The 10,024-nt window shown below is 44.4% G+C and overlaps 1 non-coding gene across 1 annotated transcript; it reads right to left on the reverse strand.

Moving 5' to 3' along the window:
* Positions 1-9,037: 9,037 nt before the first annotated feature.
* Positions 9,038-9,110, reverse strand: TRNAK-CUU (transfer RNA lysine (anticodon CUU)). Its single transcript has one exon. It is a non-coding gene; the product is annotated as a tRNA-Lys (tRNA).
* Positions 9,111-10,024: the final 914 nt, after the last annotated feature.

Here is a 10,024-nt window from a genome sequence, read left to right on the forward strand (position 1 = left end):
TGCCATGATCTTTGTTTTCTGAATGTTGAGCTTCAAGCCAACCTTTTCACTCTCCTCTTTCACTTTCATCAAGAGGCTTTTGAGTTCCTCTATTGGTACAAGTAATAAAAGCCCAGGGGTTGTTCTAGATTCAGAGTTGAATCTCACTGGCCTGACTTGGGGCACACGCCCATTCCTGAAGCAGTCTCCTTGGCATGTTCTGGTTGGCTAGACTCTGCTTGGATGCGCATGGCTGAGGCAGAGGGGTCAATATTGTCTAATCCACATGAGCCCAAAGAGGAAGGTGGTTCCCCAAGGAAAATGAAAATATCACCAGACTCATACATTGCTGCTGGGAATGTAAAATGGAGAAACCATTCTGGAAAACAGTTTGGCACTTCCTTAAAAAATTAAACACAGAATTACCACATGGGCCCAGCAATTCCAATTCTCAGCATGTACTCAACAAAATTGAAAACAGGTCTTCAAATATGAATGGCCATAGTATTACTCACAGTAATACATTACTCACAGTAGCCCCCAAAGTGGAAACATCATTGAGAAGAGCACCCAGAGGACCCTATCCCCACTGTCAAGGTCCCAGCCAGCTATAGCACAACAACTGGTAGCTGTTGACTGAAGCATAACATGCTCCCTTGGTTGGGAGCTCAGGATCTTCCCAACCCAGGAATCAAACCCACGTCTCCTGCATTGCAGGTGGATTCTTTACTGTCTGAGCCACCAGGGAAGCCCAAGAATACTGGAGTGGGTAGCCTTTCTCTTCTCCAGGGGAACATCCCAACCCAGAAATCAACCCGGGGTCTCCTGCATTGCAGGCAGATTCTTTACCAGCTGAGCCACCAGGGAAGCCCCGGCCTTTGAAGTTCAGACACTCTGAGCCTCAGGCCTCATCTGCCTCCTGCCACAAGAAATGAGAACTTCTTTGTCTGCAACCAAAGGGGCTCTTGACTTTCAGTCCTGACCAAGTGCCTGATACTTGTCCTCAGCTGTTTCTGTAGAAATCAGTCTTTTAGCAATAGCCACAATCTAGTGATGCTTATAAGTACTCTTCTGTGTCCATCGCTACCTGATACTTTGCTCCTGCTAGTGTGTCCCTTCCCCATATGCCCGCCCAATTCACTCCATGCAAGTCTGAATGGTTGGACACTACCTCACACCGGGGACTGTCATTCCGCCCACCTCCACTGAGCCTGGGGGTAAGCCAGGGAGCAAACAGTGGCCATCAGAGTTGACCACACAGAGCTGAAACGGCCAGACCTTCAGTCCCATGTTCCACTCAGTCACTGATGTGGTGGCGGTTTAGTCACTAAGTCGTGTCCGACTCTTTGTGACCCCATAGGCTATAGCCTGCCAGGCTCCTCTGTCCGTGGGATTTCCAAGGCAAGAATCACTGATGTGGGCTCCCTGGAAAGGATGTGACTCACTGATGTGGGCTCCCTGGAAAGGATGTGACTTTGATTAAGGCAGGTCTCTGCAGCTGAGGCTGACCCTGTGGGAGCTGACAGCTGGAGGCCCCTCCACCTACTTCCTTGAAGCAGCGGAGCTGGGTGGTACCTCTCTGTGTTACCAGATCTGGAATCAAAAAGACATGGGTTCACGATCAAAAAATGGGCAGAAGACCTAAATAGATATTTCTCCAAAGAAGTCATATAGATGGCCAATATGCACGTGAAAAGATCCTCAATATTGCTAATTATCAGAGCACTGCAATCAAAATCACAATGGGTATCACCTCGCGCTGGTCAGGATGGTCATCATTAAAAAGTCAACAAATAATAAGTGCTAGATAGAGAATGGAGACAAGGGAACCCTCCTACACTGTTGGTGGGAACGAAAATGGGTATAGCCAGTATGGAAAACACTATGGAGGTTCCTCAAAAAACTAAGAGTTGCGTATGATTCACCAATCCCACTCTTGAGCATATATCCAAACAAAACTATAATTCAAAAAGATACATGCATCCTAATGTTCATAGTGGCACTATTTACAATAGTCAACACAGAAATAATCTAAATGGCCATCGATAGATGAATGGATAAAGAAGATGTGTTATATATACATATATTATGGAATACTACTCAGGCATAAAAGAGAATGAAATAATGTCATTTGCAGCAACATGGATGGACCTAGAGATTATTATAATAAGTGAAGTGAACTAGACAGAGAAAAACGAATATCATATGATATTACTTATATGTGGGATCTAAAATGTGATACAAATGAACTTATTTCCAACACAGAAGCAGACTCACAGACACAGAAACCAAATTTATGGCTACCAAAGAAGAAAGGTGAAGGGAGGGATAAATCAGGAGTTTGGGATGAGCAGATACAAGCTCAGTTCAGTTCAGTCGCTCAGTCGTGTCCGACTCTCCACGACCCCATGAATCACAGCACGCCAGGCCTCCCTGTCCATCACCAACTCCCTGAGTTCACTCAAACTCATGTCCATAGAGTCGGTGATACCATACAGCCATCTCATTCTCGGTCGTCTCCTTCTCCTCCCGCCCCCAACCTTTCCCAGCATCAGAGTCTTTTCCAGTGAGTCAACTCGTCGCATGAGGTGGCCAAAGTATTGCAATTTCAGCCTCAGCATCAGTCCTTCCAATGAACACCCAGGATCGATCTCCCTTAGAATGGACTGGTTGGATCTCCTTGCGGTACAAGGGACTCTCAAGAGTCTTCTCCAACACCACAGTTCAAAAGCATCAATTCTTCGGCGATCAGCTTTCTTCTACTATACATAAAATAAATAAACAACAAGGTCCTACTGAATAGCATAGGGAACTATATTCAATATCCTATAAGAAACTATAATGGAAAAGAATATGAAAAACTAATATATATTCTTATATATATGTAACTGAATCAGTTTGCTGTACACCAGAAACTGACACAACATTGTAAATCAACTACAATTCAATAAAAACAAATTTTCAAAAAGAGATTGGTTCGAGGTGGTCCAGTGGCTAAGACTCTGGGCTCCCAGTGCAAAGGGCCCTGTTCAGGGAACTAGATCCCACATGCTACAATTAAGACCTGGCACACCCAAATAAGCAAATTAATTAAAATAAATTTAAAAATAATAATCAGGGTGTTTTCTAAAAAAAAAGAAAAGACATTGGTTCAAATCTCACCAGTGCCACTTAACTTTGTGACCTCTTGGAAGTGGCTTAACCTTTCTGTCTTGGTTTTCTCCTTTGTCTTATGGAGATGCAGACCCTTCCAGCTTTGACTAATTCATCAGGCAGCTTTGGGAAATGAAGCATTCTCCATAGGGGACTTTTCCAGAAAACTAAAACTCATTCTTAAAACAACTGTATCTACTTATTCCACTTTGGGTAGAAATCTTTCTAAACCACGTGATACATTTTCCTGCTTCCTTTAAGCAGAAGATACTCAAGAAGATTAGTCTTTTCTTGATAACTCTGGGTCTTGTGGGCTGCACCAACTTCAGATATTTTTGTCTCTTTCATCCTATCTGGGTGTCACTGTGCTAGTCTCTGACAGCCCACAGAGTCCCTCAGCTTTTCTAGGCTGTTGCTGCTGAGATGCTGTGGGCTGGGAAGCCAGGCAACCAAGCCTGAGAATAATTTGAAGGAGGAGAGAGAGGGAACTTGCCTTAGACTGCAAGACTGTCTAGGACGCCTCCACCTTCTCTCCTTCACTGGGGGGTCAGACTTATCCAAGTCTGATGACTTTACCAGCCTTGGCTTCCTTCCCGCTTTTCTTTTTTTTCCACACAGGCATTTCCTCTAAGAAAATCCTTGTACACTTAATTTATCTTGGCACCTGCTTCTCAAAGGACCCAGAGTGATACATGTAGTTTAGTCAGACGGCCCTCCCAAAAGTCTGCACTAAGTTATACTCCACCCATGGTGTACAAGAGCTCCTCTTCCCCTGCACTTTTGCCAACACATTGGTCCCACCTTCAAATTGAACCACCAGTGAGCAGGTGGACACTCCTTCAACTCCCTCAACAGCCTTCAGGGGCATGCTTTTGGCAAGGGCATCACTGAGGTTGTTTTAATGGCTGGTGACAGAAAACTCAACCCAAACTGTCTTAAACACAAAAAAACTTTCATTTAGTCATACGCTTGAAAAGTCCAGAGTCATCGGCCTTCAGGCTCGGCTTGATCCAGGAGTTTAAATGATATCACCAAAGGCAATATCTCCCTGCTCTGCCTCCATGCTGTTGGCTTGATCCTGAAGCTGCACTCTCTCCCCTTGGGGAAGCAAAAATGGCCAGTGTAACTCTAGATCTTCCACCCTTCAAGAGAAGGAGGGGTGTTTATTTTACAGAAGCCCTCGCAGTCACCTCTTCTTGTCTCATTGGCTGGACCAGGTTACTTGGCCAACTTTTAACCAATCACTCTGGCCAGGAGATTGATTCACTGGAAAAGACCCTAATGCTGGGAAAGGTTGAAGGCCAAAGGAGAAGGAGGTGGCAATGGATGAGATGGTTAGATAGCATCACTGGCTCAATGAATTTGAGCAGACTCGGGGAGATAGTGAAGAACAGAGAAGCCTAGCATGCTTGCTTCAGTCCACTGGGTCACAGTGAGTTGGAGGTGATTTAGCAACAACAAACAGCTGGCCAGGAAAAGAGCCTGATTGCTTTAGCCAATCAGGTTCCATGCAATCAAGCTGAAGGAAGATGACTTCCCAAAAGGAACTGGAGGTGCCGTTTTACCAAAAGAGAGTTAATATTGAAAGTCATTTTGAAAATTAAAAAAAAAAAAAACTATTACAAAAAGGCAATGAGGAACCAGCTCTAAATTTCACACTGAAGGGAATGCTGAAAACGTAGAGGGCTAACCACAACCTCAGCGCAGTCTTCTTGGAGAAGGGCAGGACCAGCCTCTTGCTGCCATCAGGAGTCCTTGGAGGGAGTATTTTTCTCCTGTTCTCAGTTTATAAGTTGTTTATCTGTATAGCTACCAAAAAATCAGGAGATGTATCAACTGTCAAAATAAACACATGGGGGCATAGTTAAGTGGTTTGCCCAATTTGAAAGATAATAATAATAATAAAAATTTTAAAAACCAGGGAAGTCAGCCTTCTGTTATTTGGAAGAAAATGTCAGAGACTACAGCCCACCATCCATCTTTTTAAGAAGGCTCTGACCAGCTGGGGGTTTTCTTGAGGAAGCCGTATCTTCCCTCCCCAATCCTCACAAACACACCATGTTAACAGAAGATTCCAGTGCTTTCGCTGCCAACCCCGGTTTAGCCAAACAGCACTTCCTCCTAGAACCTTGGCAATGGAAACTCATTTATTTCTTTCAACAACTTCACCACAGGGGCTCTCCACCTGTCGTGGAAAGTGAGAGTCAGACTCATGGCTCAAATCCCCATGGTGCCACTTGCAAGGTGTAACCTTGGACAGGCTCCTCCAGCCTTCCAGACTCCCAGTTAGGAATGCTGATGCTCCCCATAAGGTTGTGAGAGTGGAGTGAGAGATTTCGTGTTTGCACATGGCAAACACTCAAAAAGTATACATTCTCATTATTACGGTAATTGAGGTGTCCTGCTTCATCAGTGAGGACAAGGAAAGAGCATTTAGCTTTCAAGCTGGATGACTTTGCCCCAGCAAAGAATGTCTGTGTTGCCACAGCCCCTTCCTTCTGTAATACCCTGTGATCTCTAAGGGATGTTCATAGAATTGATTATCTCTTCAAAGAAAGAAATCTGTCCACCCCCGTGAGCAGCCCTGGAATCCTGGTCCTTTTGACACTTGTCGAGTTCACTGCTGTAACACAGGAGTCCTGAGCTGTCCACCTTCCCCTCTGCCACCTGTGGGGGCCTGGGCACATGACTCTGCTGACACTTGGTGTCAAGGCAGCTGCCTGCTCGTCTCGACAGAACCCTCTGGGCAGGCACTTTCCACAACGAGCGAGACTGTGAGCACTCAGCCCCCGTGGGGCCCACTCAGTCTGGTTCTCTTCTCCCTGATCCTCAACCACGAGTGGCACGGACTCAGCTCCACATCTCAGTGAGGGACCCCTGCAGTGGCGGCTCGATCCTCAGCATTGACCACCCCGGTGCCTCTCCCTCAGTTTGCAAGCCCCACGAACTGAATTTGCCTTCTCACTCTCTCATACCTAAGACTCACCCTCATAGACCTCCATAAGCTGGGATGGGCAACTTGGGAAACTTTTTTCTTTACAGAGGGAGCCTGAAGTCCTAAATCAGAATGGCCAGATAGCCTAGCGTGGGAGGGGAGTTTCACAGTGGGAGGGCAGGTTTTTCTCTTTCTACTATTGGATGGGATAAAACAAGCATATAGAGACCAGTACAAGCTAAGTTCCAAGATACTTAACAATAATAGTAATTAAACTGGAAGGTCTGTCAGTAACTTACTTTTTCTTTTTAAGACTGAGTTCAAATTTACCCCAATAATAGCAACAGTCACTCTTTGCTTACCTTCGGATGTGCATTCCTAAGAGGAAAAGGAAGGGACAGTGAGGGCAGAGTGAGTGAAAGTTGCTCAGTCGTGTCTGACTCTTTGCGACCCCATGGATTACACAGTCCATGGGATTCTCCAGGCCAGAATACTGGAGTGGGTAGCCTTTCCCTTCTTGAGGGGATCTTCCCAACCCTGGGATCGAACCCAGGTCTCCCTTATTTCAGGTGGATTCTTTACCAGCTGAGCCACCAGGGAAGCCCAGTGAGGGCAGAGGGTCCTGGCTTTATGTGTAACTCTGCATGTCTAGAGAATGTGTAATGAAATATGAACATCTTCCATCATTGATGGCATAGTAGTATGGTGGATAAACAAGGCTGAAAACCATTGCCCTAAATAAAATAAGGATCAGTTAAATAAGTTATGATATGTGCTCAGTGGAATGCTATGCAGCCTTTATGTACAGATAGGAGATGTTTTAGGCATATTATTGAGTGATAAAAGTTGCAAGAAAAAGCATAAAATATTATATCATTTATATACCCAGATTATCCCCCACAGAATTATACTTCATATTTCTGCAGACACATATATCAGCAAATACATAATTAAAAGTCTGGAAAGACACAAAACTGACAAAATTGGGGACTTCAGAGATAGGAGTGATGGTCCTAAGGGAGAGTTTTAGTTTTATCCATAATATTTTCTTTTTTACAATGATCACATATTTATGTATTATGAGTTTAAAATATGTAGCTACTTTTAATATAAAATAAATTTCAGCCCATTCTCTCTGAAACCTTTAGGACTAGATTGGACTTGGCGGCAGTGATTGGGACAAACACGGGTATGTTCAATATACTTATTGCCAAGATGCTTTCAAGAAGGTAAAACCAATTTCCACCCCAATCAGTGGAAAGATGACAAAAATAATAATATTCATTGCTGTTACTGGTTTCAATCAATAGTTCTTTGACAACCACTGAGGCGGAGCATTTTTTCACCGTGCTCTTGGGCATCTTAAACTAAGGGAAGGGGTGCCTTTTTTTCACCTCCTCCTCCCTGGGAAATGCCCAGCTCCCACAGCCCAGGGACTATTTAATTAACACCTGCCCCCAGGGAACCAAACAACAACCAGGCACTCGGTGAACTTTCCCTCTGCAGGAACCTATACTTTCCCCTACACCCACTGGAGTCATTGCTATTCCTCTTACAATAGAAAGACTCCAACAGTAACATTGTCCTGTCAGAGCCAAATCTTCTAGGGAGCACTGGTCCATATTAATGATAGCATATATCCGCAGGGGCGAGTCTCCAGCTGCACTGAAATCATGGATGCAGGAGAGAGATGGTAAGAAACCCTGCAGGAGTCCTCGGAGGCTCCGGGTGTGCTGCTCTCCTCCACGTGGGCCCTGGCAACTTGACGTTTGCTGGTACCCAAGCCCCGCTGTGCAACACCACCAGTGTCATTAACTCATTATCTTTCATCCATGCAGGCCCGCCCACTGCCAGCCCAGCCATGGGCCTCGTGAAGGAGGATGTTGTTGCAAAAAGTGCCTCATAATGATAGAGTGGGGAAAACTGTAGGCATGAGAATTTCTCTTAGGAACAGACCTGTCTATTTAGGACAACATCTTGATAAATCACTTGGGACGAGAGCCAAGGCAATAAAAGAGATACTCAAACTCCTCCACATTCCAAGTGAATTGGAAATGTATGGTGAGCATCTGTCAAACGTATTTAACTCATTAATGAAGGGATCAGCAGGATGTCACAATGAGTTCCAAGAGGATAAAAGAAACTAACACACACACACCCCCCACCATATATACACCGACATCCACACACACATTTAGTGCAAAAAGAGAATGCTGAATCAGGGTCCAAGTTAAATATGAAACTAGTTAATGACCTACATGGCAATAAAATCTTTAGACCAAGAATCAACAAACTATAACCTGCTGATCAAATCAGACCAACCACCTTTTTTCGTATGCCCACAAGCTAAGAACTTATTTTTTTACATTTTCCAACAGTTAGAAAAATAAAGAACAATATTTCATAACATGTGAAAATGACATGAAATTTAAATTTCAATGTCTGTAAATATAGTTTTATTGGGACTCAGACAAGCTTGTTCATGGAAGAGTTCAGTAGTTGGGACAGAGACTATATAGCCCACAAAGCCTAGAATGTTTATTCTCTGAGCCTTTACAGGAAAAGCTTACCGACAGGATAATAACATGTCAATACTTGGGGATTATGTTCTCTGTGGGACAAAAGCCATTTGCACCTTCACAGGACAAAAATTATTTGCACCTTAATCAATTTTATACACATTAACATCTAACTTTATCAAATATGAACCTAATCAATAGCAAAGTCAAACAAAGCAACATCCCCTGGAGAGTTGTGTGCAACCAGCATATTCAGTCACATTGGTCATGTCCAACTCTCTGCAACCCGGTAGACTGGAACCTACCAGACTCCCCTGTCCATGGAGTTCTCCAGGCAAGAATATTGGAGTGGGTTGCCATTTCCTATTTCAGGGGATCTTCCCAACCCAGGGATCGAACCTGGTTCTCCTGCATCTTTACTACTGAGCCACCTGGGAAGCCCTAAAACATGTGCCCAATGTGGGGCTCAAACCCATGACCCTGAGATTAAGAGTCTCATTCTCTACCAACTGAGTTATCTGGGTTGAGTCACCTGGGAAACCTCCTAGAGAGTCAGATAACCTTTAATCAGACTGTTTTAATTTGATTCTGAAATGTTATATAATCATCTTTATACTTTATTTCAAGCTTTTGGGTATTTGTTCTTAATACTTAAAAAACAAAGATCCTTAAGTAATACACACTCAGTGATCTGAAATGATCAACAATGCTTCCTTCTAGAGAGTTGTCAGAACTGAAGATCTGAAAGCTAATCATGACACGAGGTGACTTCTTACTCTGAGCAGACAGAGACAATCAGACCTGCTGAAAATAGGACAGACTGGGGGAAAGGCTGGCATGCTGAGCCACTTTGAAGGTTGATATATGTCAGCCTGGAAGAACGGGGAGTAGGGGAGGGTTGCAGGGGAGGGGACAGATAGGGGCAAAGCCCCAAATGATAGCAATATGGCTTTGGAGTTTGGGGGTTGGGTATGTGCTCGGTCATTCAGTCATATTCGACTCTTTGAGACCCTGTGGATTGTAGCCCGCCAGGTTCCTCTCGTCATGGGATTCTCCAGGCAAGAATACTGGAGTAGGTTGCCATTTCCTTCTACAGGGGATCTTTCCAATCCAGGGATCGAACCCATGTCTCCTGTAGCTCCTGCATTAGCAGGCAGGTTCTTTACCTCTGAGCCACCTGGGAAGCCCAGGGATTGGGTGGCATTTCATCATTGTTGGTTAGGTATATTGATTATTATAGAGACTGTCCTAGACTTAGTAGCTGCTCTCCAGTAGATAGGGGACAGTTCACACTCCCCACTTTATTCCCAGCCACAGGCTGCATGCATTTAGTGGCCCACCCTCCACGCCAGTGCTGCCAGCACCACTGGAGTGTGCCAGAAATAAATCCGGGTGGGTTTCTTTTTTTGAAAGATGTATGTGTATTTGGGATATCATT

Source organism: Moschus berezovskii, chromosome 27 (assembly GCF_049115385.1).
Source record: "Moschus berezovskii isolate FMDL1 chromosome 27, NW_MosBer_1.0, whole genome shotgun sequence".
In the NCBI taxonomy this organism is placed as follows: Eukaryota; Metazoa; Chordata; class Mammalia; order Artiodactyla; family Moschidae; genus Moschus; species Moschus berezovskii.